The sequence below is a fragment of the Mobula birostris genome, chromosome 23, assembly GCF_030028105.1.
Source record: "Mobula birostris isolate sMobBir1 chromosome 23, sMobBir1.hap1, whole genome shotgun sequence".
Lineage (NCBI taxonomy): Eukaryota > Metazoa > Chordata > Chondrichthyes > Myliobatiformes > Myliobatidae > Mobula > Mobula birostris.
In genome coordinates this window covers 43128845-43146692 of record NC_092392.1, presented here as the reverse complement: position 1 = coordinate 43146692, position 17848 = coordinate 43128845, and positions in this window count along the sequence as shown.

The following is a 17848-nucleotide window of genomic DNA, read 5'->3' as shown; positions in this document are numbered from 1 at the left end:
GATCAATGCCTCTTAAGGGTTCCTTTATGTTAAGCTCCCAATCTACAAAAGCATTTCCCCAAGTAGGCTCAAGCTCAAGCTGCTCTAAAATGCCATCTCGTAGGCATTCAACAAATTCCCTCTCTTGAGATCTGACGCCAGCCTTGCACCTTGAAGTTCCCCATTACAATTGTGACATTACCCTCATTACAGGCCTTTTTCAGCTCCCCTTGCAATCTCAACCCCACATCTCGGTTACTATTTGGTGGCCTATATATGATTCCTATAATGGCTTTTTCATCCTTGTGGTTTCTTAACTACACCCACAAAGATTCAACGCTCTCTGACCCTATGTCACCTCTTTCTAAAGATATAATTCCATCTCCTACCAACCAAGCCACAACACCATCTATGCCTTCTTGCCTGACCTTTTGATACAAAGTATATCCTTTGATATTAAGTTCCCAGCTATGGCTTTCTTTCTGCCATGACTCTGTTATGCTCACAATGTTATAACAACCAATTTCTAATTGCACCATAAGTTCATCCACCTTATTCTGAATGCTCTGTATATTTAAATACTGCACCTTTAGTCCTGCATTTTTCACCATTTTGAATTTTGCCTCTGTGGTACAATTTAACTATTTTTGCTCTGTTTGCATTTGTCCCCCAGTCATTGGCTTGCCCTTCCTTACATTCATGTTACACCCATCATCTACTTGTAAACCTGCTGGCTCATCCTCAGCTCTATCATACTGGTTCCCATCAATTGCTATTGAGGGAGTGCAGCGTTAATTCACAAGGTTAATTCCCGGGATGGCTGGACTGTCATATGTCAAAAGATTGGAGCAACTGGGCTTGTATACTCTGGAATTTAGAAGGCTGAGAGGGGATCTTATTGAAACATATAAGATTATTAAGGGATTGGACACGCTGCAGGCAGGAAGCATGTTCCCGCTGATGGGTGAGTCCAGAACCAGAGGCCACAGTTTAAGAATAAGGGGTAGGCCATTTAGAATGGAGTTCAGTAAAAACATTTTCACCCAGAGAGTGGTGGATATATGGAATGCTCTGCCCCAGAAGGCTGTGGAGGCCAAGTCCCTGGATGCTTTCAAAAAAGAGATGGATAGAGCTCTTAAAGATAGTGGAATCAAAGGTTATGGGGATAAGACAGGAACTGGATACTGATAGTGGATGATCAGCCATGATCACAGTGAACGGCGGTGCTGGCTCGAAAGGCTGAATGGCCTACTCCTGCACCTATTGTCTATTGTCTATCCCCTGCCCTATTAGTTTAAACCACTCCCAACAATAAATCTGGTAAACCTGCCAACAAGAGTATTGGTCCCCTTTGCATTCAAGTGGAACCCATCTATTTTGTATAAGTCACATCTGCCCCAAAAGATATCCAAATTATCCAGAAATCTGCATCCCTGCCCCCTACTCCGATTCTTCTGCCACATATTTATCTGCCACCTCATTCTGTTCCTATCCTTAATATCACATGGCACATGCAGCAATCCAACATTATTACCCTTGAGGTCCTGCTTCTCAGCTTCCATCCTAATTCCCTGTCCTCTGGTTTCAGAACCTCCTCCCTTCTTCTACCTATGACGTTGGCACCAATATGTACCATGACTTCTAGCTACTCACCCTCCATTTTCAACATATTGTGGACTCGTTCAGAAACATCATGGACCCTGGCACCTGGGCTGCTAACTACCATCCATGTTCTTATTCAAGAAAAGGAGTAAAGATTGCCCAGGGAACTATAGACCAGTGAGTCTTACTTCAGTGGTTGGTAAGTTGATGTAGAAGATCCAGAGAGGCAGGATTTATGAACAGTTGGAGGGACATACTATGATTAGAAATAGTCAGCATGGCTTTGTGAAAGGCAGATCATGCCTTATGAGCCTGATTGAATTTTTTGAGAATGTGACTCTTGGCAGTGTGGCGGATCAGAGGGATCTTGGGGTCTGAGTACATAGGATACTCAAAGCTGCTGCGCAGGTTGACTGTGTGGTTAAGAAGCCATACGGTGTATTGGACTTCATCAACTGTGGGATTGAGTTCAAGAGCCGAGAGGTAATGCTACAGCTATATAGGACCTTGTTCAGACCCCACTTGGAGTACTGTGTTCAGTTCTGGTCTCCTCGCTACAGGAAGGATGTGGAAACTATAGCAAGGGTGCAGAAGAGATTTCCAAGGATGTTGCCTGGATTGGGGAGAATGCCTTTTGAGTGAACTTGGCCTTTTCTCCTTAGAGCGACGGAGGATGAAAAGTGACATGTTAGAGGTGTACAAGATGATGAGAGGTATTGATTGTGTGGATAGTCAGAGGCTTTTTCTCGTGGCTGAAATGGCTAGCATGAGAGGGCACAGTTTTAAGGTGCTTGGAAGGCACAGAGGAGATGTCAGGGGAAAGTTTTTTACGCAGAGAGTGGTGAATGCGTGGAGTGGGCCACTGGCGGCTGTGGTGGAGGTGGACACAATAGGGTCTTTTAAGAGACTCCTGGCTAGGTACATGGTGCTTAGAGGGCTATGGGTAACCCTAAGTAATTTCTAAAGTAACTACGTGTTCGGCACAGCATTGTGGGCTGAAGGGCCTGTATTGTTCTGTAGGTTTTCTATGTTCCTATGCTTCTTTTTCAGGTCCACAGAATCGCCTATATCTCCCTTTAGTTATAGAGTTGCCTATTACTGCTGCCATCCTCTTCAGTTCCCTACCCATCTGAGCCACAGGGCCAAACTCAGTGCCAGAGGCATGGCCGCTATTGCTTCCCCCATGTAGGTCCCCCCACCCCACAACAGCACTTACAGTTCAGGTGGATGGCCACAGATGTGCTCTCTCCACTATCTGATGTTCTCCCTTCCCTCACCTGACAGTCACCCATTTATGTGTCTCCTGTAGCCTTTGGGTGACCACCTCCCTGTTGTTCCTGTCTATCACCTCTTCAGTTTCCCTAACAAGCTGAAGGTCATTGAGTTGCAGCTCCAGTTCCTTAACACGATCTCTAAGGAGCTGCATCCTGAGGCATCTGGTGCAGATCTGGCTATCGGGGGAGGTTCTGGACATCCCACATCTGACACCCAGAACAGAACCCTGGCTCTGTAGACATACCCCCTATTCTTTCAAGAGTTAAATAAGAAAAAAGAAATAAGAAATAAGGAATAAACTTACCTACTTACCTTGACTCTGCCTGTTCCCATTGAAGTCCTGTTGTGGCAAAGCCTTACCACTCTGACTCAGAATACCCCTACGACAACCGCTCCCATGATGACCACTCCGCTGGATGGTTCCCCTCTTTGATGAAGACTGGGTTTTTAAAGCTCTTCACCGGAATTGCACGGGAATGCTTCTACTGCGTCTGCTTAGTACTCCAATCAGATATCATAGCAATCACATGGTCAAGTTCAGTGATGACACAACAGTGGCTCACCATCAACAACAATGATTCGGCCAACAAAGAAAGCTCGTCAACTCCTCTACTTTCTGAGAAGGCTGAAGGGAGCTGGGCTTTGTGCATCCATATGCACATCATTCACCTCATTCTATACATATGCAGCAGGGGCATACTACAAGATCCATCACTGCTTGGTACAGAAGTTGCTCTGCGGTGGACTCGTATCTACCCGTCATTAAGGATGTATATACAGAAAGGTGCTGGAATAGAGGCAGTAATATCAAGAAGGATCCCACATACCCTGCTCATTAACTGTTTGTCCCACTCCCATCAAGGAGGAGACTACGTAGCATTCAGGCCAGTATCACCAGCCTCAAAGACAGTTACTTTCCCAAGCAGTAAGGCTGATCGACACCACCACCTACTAACTCCACCACTACTTTATTATTTTCTGTCAGTCACCTTATGTACAGTCTAGTATTCCTTTATGGACATACAATCAATGTATATAAGCTATCTTATGTATTTATATCTATTGTTTGCCTATGTGCCTTGATATAATTGCCATCAATAATGGACTCCAACATTTTTCCAAATAACTGTTGTCAAGGTAATATTCTTTTAGCCCATCATTTTTGTTCCCCTCCCTCATGAAAAGCAGTTTTACATTGGCTTTATCTCAATCCAGTAAGATCATTCTGAAAACCAAGAAATATTAGTGGATCGCTATCAATCCATTCAGTACTTTTGTGGCTACCATTTTAAAACTAGGATAAAATTCATAGGCTTGGGGATTTTTTTTTGGTTTGAGTTCAACTACTTTCTCTGATTTTTTACCTTTACCATATAAATTACCTTAACCTGTTTGTTCAAACCATGGTTACTTTGTGGAGTACGTTTTTTGTTGTCTTCTGTAAAAAGAATTACAAAATATGATTCTAATATTTTATAATTCTGCATCATGCTTTTTCCTGACTTGATTTCTAAAGGGTCTACATGTACCTTCAATACTCTCTTCCTTTTTAATACTTGTAGGAACTTTTACAGACTGTTTTTAAAATTATTGCTAGTTCACTCTCCTTTTCATTTTTAGTTGTTCTGTAATCAATTTTTGGTGATCCATTAAATATCCATAAATGTTTCAAGATTAATACTCTTTTTCACAACACTACAAGCCTAATCTTTTCATTCAATGATATCCTCAAATTTTTGGTTAGGCATAGTTGGAGCACTTCTCCCATGTAGGTTTTGCCATTCTTAACTTTGTTGAAAATTTTGGAAGGACAGAAGATTATTTATCTGCCAGTAGAAAGCCTTTTCTCCTGTGCTGCATTTGAAATAATATATTTAACTTTCAGATTTGTCCCCAGGTTAATTTGTATATGTCTCAGATAACAATCAAATCATTATTCTTAAAAATTTTATTTACTTGGTCTCCACCTTCAAATCTCACAGAACTTCCTCCTTATTTTTGTCATTTTATTGGTTCTCCGCCAAACACTTTTCAAGCCCAAAGGATATAACCCTAATTCTGACATGACAACTATGTAATGAGGAGGCAACTGCCATTGTGTGCCACCTCATTAGAAAGCCCATGGTTCTGGTTAATTGTACTTCACAACACCAATTTACTCTCCATGATTCCCTTGTGAGTTATGTGACAACCATGACCTAATCCAATTCACACGTTTTCATTATTAAAAGCAGCAGATGTACAATGACCATTCAAAGGAACACTGGTTGCCTTTTCCTAGTTTCTGCACTGTAGGTCTTCCATTCTCTCCTTATAATCTGGCTGAGACCATATAGTTTGGTACAACATCGAATTTTATACTACTCACATAAGCTCCTGATCAAATAAACACATGAAGCAATCAAGGAGATTCTTCAAATGACTGCAAAATTAGTCCTTCTTTGCCAGTATTGACTTTAACAATGTTAAGGATATATGAAAGCAGAATCACTATGAAGTTTAATTTCCTGTATTTAAAATGATACCAAAAAAGACCAAATTAGCATATTCTTCTTTAAGTTACTTGCTTATTTTCTTAAGCTTTAGTTTGTTTTATATATTATGTTGTAAGAGATGGGTTCATATCTACGGACCTCTGCTAGATGAAAGGTATAAAAAGGTATAATTGTCTTCCTTACAGTTTTGCAGATATATTAATATACAGTATATTACAAAAACACCAACCCAAAAATGTAAATTAAACTTATAATAGTTAAACTATGTTTGCTCAAATACTTTGAACTTAACATAATAAAATTAAAACAATTTAAGCTCAGCCCAGTTCACTACAGCCTATTCTAAGATGGTTATTATAAAAATCAATAAAAATTTCAAAGCTTAATGCATTTACAATGCATTCACAATGCATTTTAACAGCTTTCTGTGCTGGAAGGATGTGGTTTGAAATGACATTTTACATTTTGAAGATGAAAATCTTTTTGAAAGTTTACATTGTTTGACCATTTGAGTCAAGCAAAATTAATCTGTATTTTGCTATAGTAGTAAGCAGCGTTTACAGCTTCCTCCTGTTCCTGTTTCTTATTACCTTAATGGGTTATTAAGCAGTCATCACTCAAGAATAAGGATGCACATTATGCAGAACCTTTGTTTATTCAATTTGGTAACATGCCTAAATTTGGTCAAATATTCCTCCAGGAAACTGAAAGAAAATTAGAGATTCAATCATCTGCTCTGCTCTCCTGCGCCACTCAGTTGTAAAATTAGGAGATGCACATATAGAATACAGTGCTGTGCAAAAGTCTTGGGCGCACGCACACACACACACACACACTCACACACACACACACACATGCATACACACACACTATATATATATATGTGCATATGTGTGTATATATAAAGAAGAATATGCTAATTTGGTCTTATATATAACTAGGGTGCCTAAGACTTTTGCACAGTACCATATTTGTCAATGTGGAGTGGAGAGTGAATTTGTAAATCTGGTGGGAGCAGAGGATATTGGAAATGGTGAGGGTGGAGCACTGTGGGGAGGGGGTTGTGAGACAGGTGACAGTGAAGAAGTCCAAGGGGTGGGGGGTGGTGCCAGGACTTACTCCCAGCCCTGAGACACCAGATAAGGAAATATGATTCCAGACAACTGGCTTATTCATCATTAAATAATGTCTTTCTGGTGCTTCCCACTCCCTTTCCCTCCCCCTTCCCTTTTTCTCCACCACAATTCCCCTCTCTCTGTCCCTTTCCCATTCTTAGTCCACAATAGAGACCCATATCAGAATCAGGTTTATTATCACTCACTTATGTCAGGAAATGTGTTTTTTGTGGCAACATTCCAATGCAATACATAAAATTACTGAAGTATTATGCAAAGCTCTTAAACGCCTAGTTATGTATATGTGCCTAAGACTTTTCCACAGTATTATATAAATATGTTAAGTTTAGATAGTTATATAACAGCAAAAAGTGCACATAAAAGGAAAAGGTGAAAAAGATAAATCATTTCCTTTTACTGTATTTTGAGCCAAGTTCTTGATCTTAATATTGAGATAGTGAACCCCAAAAGGGAGAGGTGTTGTCACTGAGGGTCCAAAGACAGTTTTGGTCACTGGCATTAAACTAAATCTTCAGTTGCTGGGCCATGGGCAGAAGTTGTACATTCTGTTAATTTTACACCTTCAATCTCCCTGTCTTTCACTCTTACTCTCAACCTACAGAGACCAGAATTGGGGGCAGATCTAGGATGAATGCTTAATCAGTTAGATTTGGGAAAAAGTGTGATGAGCAAAGGGGAACTGGGGCCAGCAATTGGGTCAGTGAGATAAGAAGAAGAAAGGGAAACCAAACATAAGTCAGTGACGGCAGTAGCGGATCTGCCCTATGCTGTAGTTGGTGGGCATAGTGGGAGACAGGCAGGGTGGTTGGAGATCTATCCTTGAGTTGGGGTGGATGGGCCGGAGGAGAGAGGACAGGAGGTGACTGAGGTTTTGGGTCAGAGAAGGGAGAGGGAGTGGAGCTAGTGCTTAAATGCGTGATTTATGTCATGATGCAGGAGAGGGTTTTCCTCCAAGGCAACCACAACCTTGTCATAGGGTATGGAGGCCTGTGTGCCTCAATAACCCAGAGGGCTATGTTGGCTGGAATCAAGGCCTTGTGCTTTGACTCTTGATAGGGTTACCCATACCAAACAGGCCAAAGAGTAGAGCCCAGACTAAGAGTCTAGCGGTCCTTCAGGTTCAGCGGTTCAGCCCAGAGCTAAAAATCTTGACTGGTCAAAAAACAACCAGTAATGAAGAATCCTTTTATAGAGACAGAGATGGAGGACCTTCATTGCTGCCCTAAACACTAGCAGTGTAATGGGCAGTAAGTACAGTAAGTAAGGAGGAGAGGGTTTTGCCTAGGATCTGCAAACAATTAAGTCTAGTGTGACAGCATAGATTACAGACAATGATATGACAGTGATCAAAGCCTCCATGGCATTCCACATCACCTTTTTATTTTGTCACTCACCCTTCCAGTCTTCCCATTCTCTCAAATTTATTTCCAATCTCATTGTCTTCTCACGGATATAAACTGTATGTCTGTTCACTTGCATTCTCTACTTGCTCTCATCCCCAACTCACACACAACTATCAATCAAAGCTGCTCAGTTTCCCTCCACCTACCCTAGCCCTGATATCTCCCCTTATATTATTTCTTGAAAGCTAAATCCATGTTCATTATGTCCACCCAATCCACTGCTCTTATTTTTAATCCAACCTGACTTCTGAATTTATATCATAAACAAGAGAAAATCTGCAGATGCTGGAAATCCGAGCAACACACAAAAAATGCTGGAGGAACTCAGCAGGCCAGGCAGCATCTATGGAGAAGAATATAGTCAATGTTTCGGGCTGAAATCCTTCAGCAGGACTGGAGAGAAAAAAGATGTTTTCTGAATTTACATTATATACTGTCCCTCTAGCATCCATCCTCACTGATTCTATTAGTTTTTGCCTTTCTTTGAGGACTCATAAATAATGTGAATCAAATGTGCCTTAACCTTCATGTAACTTTGTTTAAATCTCCTCCACAATCTCCTCAGTACGGGTGCACCAAGGGCTGTGTGCCTTTACCCCTGCTCTGCTCATATGTTGTTGACCATATCAAAGGAGGTGATGAATCAGCATATAGGAGGGAGATTGAAAATCTAGCTGAGTGGTGCCACAACAACTCCCTCTCACTCAGTGCCAGCAAGACTGGTAGGACATGCCCTTGAATGGAAAATCACACAAAAGGGAATGTATGTGGCCCGGCAGCAGAGCTCTCCTTACCATTGAGCACATCTACACAGAGCTCTGTTGCAGGAAAGCAGCTCCCATCATTCAGTGATCCCACCATCCAGGCCACGTTCTCTTCTTGCTGCTGCTATCAGGAAGAAGGCACAGGAGCCTCAAGACTCGCAACCAGGTTCAAGAACATTTCCCCCCACAAAAATCAGGCTCTTGAATCAGAGAGGAGAACCTCGGTGGCTCCATCACTGAACTGTTCCCACAACCGATGGACTCACTTTCAAAGATTCTTCATTTCATTTTCTCAATACTTATTGCTTTATTGTTAATCTACTTTTTTTCTCTTTCTTTTTGCATTTGCAGGGTTTTGTTTTTTTTTTGCACATTACTTTTTGTCCATCCTGTTGGGAGTGGTCTTTAATTGATTATATTGTGTTTCTTGTAGTTACAGTGATAGCAAACAAAAAAATGAATCACAGGGTTGTATATGGTGACATATATGTACTTTGATAATAAATTAACTTTTACTTTGAACTTTCAATTCAGTATTGCTTAACATATGCTCCTGCTTTCAAGTTTTCTTTATGTCTCTCTCAGAACTATCTTCCCAAAATTCATCTTAGCACAAAGAAAATGCTGGCTAAATCAGAAATATCCTCTGTGGCTTCAGTTTTATTGTATTTTGTTGAGCATGCTCGCAGGAAAATGCATTTCAGAGTTGTAGATGGTGACATTTATGTACTTCGATAACTTAATGTACTTTGAACTTTCTTAACCACTGTCTCCATTACTGAACACTACACCACACAAAATGCAAAAACAGTGCCACACCTCAAAATAAACTTCGTTTGTTCATCATTACACCCTCGCTCTAGCAGATAGTCACCAAGCATCTCAACGTACTTTTTAAACTCCTCTTCTTGCTTTGATATCCCTTAATGTGCTTGTCCTGCTCTTTTTACTTCAACTTATTGAGCAGTAGCATCATTTGGCTATCCTCATCTCAAACTTTTTATTCCCTACCTCCTTCTCCCCACCATTGATAAACATTTCACCTCTCTTGCTCAGAACAAATTTCACATCATATGTCACTAATAATAAATCTGATTCTGATTTTGATTCTGAAAACTCACCCTTTATGTCAAGATTACAAAAGTTTCACTCAATAGATTATAGAGCAACAGAGTCACACAATAAAATACAGGCAATTTAGCTCAACTTGTCCACATTGAATTTGTTACTCATTGAGCAGGTCCCAGCTGTCCGTATTTGGTCCATAACTCTCTAAACCTCCCCTATCCATGTACTTATCTAGATGGTTTTTTAATGTTACTAATGTGCCTGCCTCAACCTCATACTTTAGTAGCTCATTCCAAATACACACTACTCTGCATGAAAAGGTGCCCTGACATCCTCTTTAAATCTCTCACTTCTGTTTTAACATCTCCTCTCTGAGAAAAAAAAACTATATGCTTTCATCCTGTCTATGTCCTTCATGATCTTATATACCTCTATACATCATTTAGTCTCCAATATTCTAGGTAGTAAAGTCTTAGTTTAATCAACCCCTCCTTGTAACTCAGGTCTACAAGTTTAGATCAATTCCAGTAAATCCTTTCTGCACTCTTCCGAGTTTAATAGCATCTTTACAAGGGCAACCAAAACTGTGCACAATACTCAAAATGTAGCCTTACCCATGTTATAAATACCTGCAACATAACTTCTCATCTCCTATACTCAGTGCCATGATTGCTGAAGGGTGGCATCCCAGCTGCCTTCTTTCACCATCCTACCTACCTACAAAACTGCTTGGATTTGGAGTTGTTTTTTTCCCCAGTGAACTATGCATTTGTAATCCAAGGTCTTTATGTTTCATAACTTCCATTGTATAAGCCTTACACTGATTTGATCTCCCAAGATGTAATACCTGGATTGAAACACATCTGCCAATCCTCAGTACAAATACCTAGCTGATCAGGATCTCCCTGTAAATTTTCATAACCTTCCGCTCTATCTGCAACACCACCTATTTAATATCCACTTCTAGCTTTTATAAATAAAAATTAGTCCAACTGCATTCCAATGCCAATTGTTGAATTACGTTTATAAAATCACAGTTCAGGAATTCTCATTCAGCTATTAGGTGAAGGGAGAGTTTAGAGACAATAATCTATCTACTTCAGTCCTGAAATGGTTACAGTGTCTGTTGATGAAAAAAAAAATCGCCAGCAAGTAGTGATTTCCTCATACTATTCTAATTTGAACATTTGAAGGCAAGGTATAAAACTCATGTGAACCTCCACACTCAGTAGTCAGCTAAACTCACCAACTGAACTCACCTGACTGTAATATGATCCACAGTACAACAACACAATGAAGTATTACATGTTTGTAATTGTCCTTGCTTTGATCCTCTTGGAAGGTAAGCTGTCTGATATAGATTATATTTTAACTATTAAAGAAAAGTAACAGGTTGATATATTTGTAAATATAGTCAAATTTATGATATAGCAATCAATCTAACCTAATTTTGAATAGAAATTAATTTTCAATGAGATAATTTATCTCAATTTGAGCAAGTAAATACACATTTTCAACTGGATTTTGATTTATTGTATAAATTATAAGATGTTATTATATGATATTTCTTGAAGTGCTAGGTAAGAATACAGTACTGCAGCCAAGTAACAAGTATGTCAGTGTACAGTTGGCAACTATTATGTCAGGGCTAAACTATATTCTGCCAAATGCAGTGGGATCATATAGAAAACATTTTTATTTAGTGAAATTCAAAATAATTGCAGATGCTGGAAAATTGGAATAAAAAATGCTAGAAATATTCAGTATGCCAGGTGGCTTCCGTGGAAAAAGGTTGAAGACTCAATACCAGGACTGTGAGAAAAAGAAAATCATACTTTCTTTAAGTTGAAAAGAAAATGCTGGAGGGATAGCTAGGAAAAAGTGAACATCACTGACAAGGCAAGGGCAGCTACAGGGTGATAATAAAAATAAATAAGTACAATACAGGGCTGTGGAAGTGCTTGACAGGTCAGGTTGTTCTATAAGAGAGAGAAAATTGCCAATTTTACAACTGAATAGATTACTTCAGAATGGCCAGTTTTAATACACATAGAGAATGCAAATTACCTGAAGAGGTAAAATTCAGTACTGAGCTCTGGAAAGTTACAGCATGCCCACACAGAAAAAGTATTGTTCCTTTAGCTCATATTGTACTTCATTGTAGCAGTGCAGGAGGGTACTGATAGACAGTTAACAGTGGTAGTGAAATGGTGTATTAAAGTGGTTGGCAAACGGAAGCTTATGGTTGCCTTTGAAAACAGAATCCAATTGTTTTGCAAGATGGTTATCCAAACTGTATTTGGTATACCCAATGAAGAGAAAACCAAATTTAGAAAATTAAATGAAGTACGTAAGATTGAAAACAAGCAAGTGAATTGCTACTTCATTTTGAAAAATGGATGGGAGGGGAAATTGTTAAAGGACAGGTTTCAGATCTTCTGTAGTTGCATGAGAAAGTGTTTAATAGTGGGAGAAGTTGGTGGGGATATACTGCACAATTTATTCAAATCCATTCACTTTTTCCAGATCAAACATGCAACGATGGGCTTAAGACAATGCTGATTTTTTGTGGAATACATGGAACAGTCATTGTTTCAGTCCTTTTTGGGGGCCCCTCCCTTAATTTTTTCCTATACATTGACAACTATATTGGTTCTGCTTCCTGCACTCATACAGAACCCAATAAAAAAAATTACTTCTTTTGCCAATTTCCATTCTGGTCTCAACACTTCTCTTTCCCTTAATAGATCTATTAATTTTAATCTCATCTCAGGAGATACGTTACTCACAAATTTTGATTGAAAGCTACAGACTCCTGCACTAGTTTGACTGCATTTGCTCCCACCCTGTCTGTTGTAATTAGTCAACTCCATTCTCCCAATTCATCAGTCTCTATTATATTTGATCCAATAGAGAGACTCTATTTAAATGTTTTAAAATGTCTTCCTTTTCCTAATTGAAATTTATTCTCACTTTCTTTTATCACCTTTTAGAGGTGCAGACACAGAAAATTTATACCAATGTAGAAACATATCAATGGCTTAAATTACAATTGGAGTTCAAGATTTTCTGGAGATCGCTTTGTCCTATCATACTGAGTTCTTTGATAATTTCACTTTTGCCCAAGTGTACCTTCAATTTGAGATTTTGTGGCAATTAATAATGGTGCAATAAACCTAGAAAGCCAAGAGCAAATTTACTCATCTATTTGGAAAACAAAGAATAAAGTCAAGGAAGAAAGGCACACGAGAGTATAGGATCAGGAGTAGATTAACAGCCCTTTAAAGCTGTTGTGCTATTTAAATATGAAGATATTGATGCAGGCCTCTAAACCTCTTCTATGTTGTTTTTCCCAAACTGCTTCAATCCTCAATTAATCAAATACTTAACCACCTCCACTTCATGTATTCCGAGTGATATAGCTTCCCAATCCCACTTGAGCAGAGAATTCCAATGGTTCACCACCCACTGCAAGAAGAAATATTATTGTACTTCAGTTTCAAATGAGCAGCCCTCTACCTTGCACTTGTGTGAGAATTTCTCCCTCATGAAAACATTTGAACATCCGTCCTGTTGAACTTCCTGGATCATCTTATATGTTTGAAAAGAGTAACTCCTCATTCTTCTAAACACTATGGAATACAGACCCAAAGTAGTTAGTCTCTTGGTAGGACCATCCTATCATCCCAGGAATTCCTCTGTTGAATTTCCTTTATACTGCCCATATATTGTCACTATATCTTACATTTTTGGTACGGCGACCAAAATTATTTGCAAGTATTCCAGGTGAAGCTTCATTAATAAATGAAACAAAACCTCCCTATTTTAAAAATCAAATCTCTTTGTAATAGTGGCCAAACTTCCATTTTCCTTCTGAACTATTTGTTGGTCCTGCGAACTTACCGTGACACATCTTCTTTGTATTTCACTCACCAGTAGTAATCATATTTCTACATTCAGATAATTTGTCTTCTGATTTTTATTGCGCAAGTACATGACCTCATACTTTCCCACATAAAAATTCAATTGTCAGTCTTTTGCCACTCATTCAATCTATCTAAATTCTGTTGCAGTATTCAGTATCCTTGACGGAATATGCTCTTCCATCTTTGATAGAGCATGCCTATTCACCTACTTTCGTATCATCGGTAAATTTGTAAATCTTAAATATTGTTACTGTATCCAGGTCACAAAAGACACATATATTTCAACTCTTTTCCATGAAACAGCTAGCTTTTGATCCATTCCAACATATTTCCTCCAATACTAAAGGCTTTTAATTTATGCACCACCAGCCTATATGACACTTAGTCAAATGTGTTTTAGAAATCTACAGGTATCTGCAGGTTCTAGTTTAGTATCTACAGGTTCCCTCTATTAACTCTCCTTGCTACATCCTCAGAGAATTTGAGCAACTTTGTCAAACATGATTTGCATTTAATAAAATCATGTTAACTAGATCTAATTATATTCAACTTTACAAAATGATTGGCTGTTTCCTCCGTGATTAATGACACTGAAATTGTGAAATAACTGTCTGATCTGTAGTTCTCTGCTACCTGCTTTTCTCCTTCTTTAAGCAAAGATTAAAATAAAGAAAACAGAACCAGGAGTAAAAGTAAGGAAAAACTGCCATATTTAGAAAGAATGAGAATCAAATTACTAGCAGCAAAGTGGAATTTTGCATCTGAATTCCTATTTTTTCAGGCATTGGTCTTCACATCTGGGTCATTAAATAACACTTTTGCAAGATGTTTGTAGCGGCAAGTATCCGCCCAGCATAATCTTTCATCACTATGTAAACAGAATAAATTCTTCACTCTCTCCAGAGGGGATAAAAGGGAATCTGGATCGCTTATTACCCAACAATATGTGGTTTATCTTCCACAGAAAGGGTAACTGATATTATGATTAGTACCTTAAATCTCTTGATAATTTTCAAACCACATTAAACAAAAATACAGGATTAATGCTAGTTTGATTGTTTATGTACCTAAATTGTTGCAGGTTTGTGGATTCTGTTACAAACTGAGGTAGAGAGATTCGGCTTTGATATACATTCATCTTATCACAGTGCTTCTTAAATCAAAAGAAACTTACCTGCACTGAAACCCTTAATAAGAAACCCCCATCCCTTGGTACTCATACATTCATGATACATATTGACACAGAATGAGGACATAATTTTACTATAAATTTTTGATTAATTTTGTGTAGAGATCAATGCCTTAAAGAAATCCTCGAGGCCAATTTAGCTAATTATTTTATGGCAGATTCTTTTGACTTTCAATCTTTGTAAAACTTATAACCCTTGATAGTTCATTGTTATGTAACAATTAATGTTAGCAATGCATTCCCTGCTGTCATAAAGGATTGTCAGAGATTTAAGATGCATTTTTAGTCAGTACTTGTTTAAGGATATGGAATTGCAAAGATAAGCGTAGTTAGAAATAATTACTTCATTTGAAATTCTGTCCTGAAGAGGGGTCTCAGCCTGAAACATCGACTATCTATTCACTTCCATAGATGTTGCCTGGTTTGCTGAGTTCCTCCACTGTTTCTGTGAATTTCTTAATTAGAATGTCTTTGTGACTTTTACCTTATTAGAGCAAATATTGTATTTATAAGGTATCTACTGGAGAATCGGAAACGTTATAATATTATAGAAGATATCAACTCTTTACCCAATTTAGGTGATAATTAAATAATAAACTTTACAATGTTTTACAATATTTGACTAAAACTAATTACTGTTTAATGCAGAGGTTGCTTTTGCCTCCCAACGAGTGAAACGGGATTATACATCGCATTATTATGGTAAGATAACATTTAGAATGCTTAAATAAATATTTTATCTAAAGGACCTATGTCGCATGACCATTCGGGCAATTAAAAATCGCGTCTGTATATTCATTGTGCATAATAAATGGAAAGCTTATACACCATCTTAACTCCTGTGGTGAGAATTTTGATTTCTTTTCTGCGCTCCAAACTTATGTCTTTTCTGCAACCATTTCCAATGTTTTCTGCCCTCCATACCAAAGTTTTCTGTCCAATGTCTTTGTTCAGTCATTGGAACTGGTGATCTAATTCTTCCATATCTATGGGCCAATATGACTCCAAAACTCTATACAGATAACATCTACCCCATCCCCTCTCCCCGGTACAGGTTGAGTAATTGGTAAAACTACATCACTAAAATTGCAGGAGATAATTATTGGGGATTGCCATGAACATATGTTACATCGCTTTCAGAAAGTATATTTAGTAAATTATAAGATAAAGCAACTAATTTCTAAAGTAGAGTGTAACTCCATTCTCACAGCCACAGTGATTTAAAGCTAATACTTGTTTTTAAGTACTCTGAACTCATCAGTAGAGAATGGAACATGTAACTAATATCTGAGAAAAAGCTTCAAACAACTCTCCAGCCAGGAATGCTAATGAACATGCACTTAACTGCTAGTTGGTTTTAGTTCTTACCAGCAAAGCATGCATCAATAACCTGACACCTTATCTGTATTAAAGCTGCATACTTCAGAAAAGTAAAAGCCAAAATATTGCCTGTTCTTTTATGCCATATAAATAGGAATTAGATTGATGGAGATGATTTGACCATTTAATATTTAAATAGAAACAAAATTTAGAAAGAGAGGAATTTTTCCTTGATTGCTAGTTTAAACTAAATACTATTCAAATACAGATGATTACCCTTTCAGATTTTGTTCACTCTTTCTGTAGCAAATTGAAGTATTTACTTCAATCTGAAGAAGTAGAATATATTTACTTTTTAGAAGATACAAAAGATGTTAAAGTAATAGCAACAAATAGCAAGGGGATTTTGTCTGAGTAACTCAAGGACTTTTGATTGATTTCCAATAGCATCGATGATTTCAAAATAAAATGTTTCATTTTGGTGAAAATTTAATATATCTAACAGTTACACTGACATGATAAATCCCCCATATAAAAGCTTCTTTCTGACAACAGTAATATTTGCTTATATAATTAAAATTAGAGACTGAAGTTTATAGTCACAACTACTACAAGCAAAATGAGTACTAAATGGAAAGGAATAATAACTGGTCTAGAAGGGAAAAACTTCTGTGCTCTTAATTTCTGTAATTAACTTGAACCTACTTTCTGCTAGATCTGGGTGGATCTGCAATCACACAAACCTTCAGAGCTGCAAGGGAAGTTTCAAGCACAGAAGATGAAGGAACTCGTAAGTATATTTATCTCTCATTACTAGATGTACAAGCGTTCAACTACTTTATCTATTTATGTTACAAACAATACTGAGTTAATTAAAGCATCATGTTCAGAGAGCTGTTATAATGGAGAGGTTTTTCTTGATATTTCTTCAGATACCTGCAGTATATGGGGTCGAGGGGCAATTAGGACCTATACCGATGAATTTTATCATTTTACATCAACATGCAAGTTTATTCTGAGTCGCCACTGTGCTGATGTCATGGAAGATTTTAATGTGGAAATTCGTCATGGTTCAGGCAGCTACTTGGAGTATTTTTTTGTGAAAATGGAAGGTGCCAAGGTTGTTGTGGAGAATGGTACAATCCATGTTAACGATAAAGTGTAAGTTAAGTCTAACAGATAGATACTATTAGCTATAAGATCCATCTTTACAGAATTGGATAGCATCTGCTGAGCACTTAATGGGTGGAAACTTGGCAACTTGGCAGAACCTGATACTGTTCTATATTCCAGACATCCACTTCAGTTTATAACACCACAGTGCTCCCGCTTGACGCCATCAGAAATTTTTGAATCTCTGTTACACAGTATTATTTTCATACAGCAGCTCCAACTGAAAATTATTTTATGGGAATTTAATTAAAATTATTATCTTTGAGAATATTTGAAAATTGCTTACATTGTACCATGTAAATATCAACATCTCTAAAGATCTGTACTAGAACCAACATATTGAAGCAATTACAAAGAAGGCATGATATATTTCATTAGAAGTTTGAAGAGATTTGTTCTGTCACCAAAGACTTTAGCAACTTTTTAAAAAATCTTTTATTAGTTTTTCAAAATTATAAACTCAATAACAAAGTTGGTACAAAGAGATTGGAAAAATGTTCATGAATTTTAAGTAACAT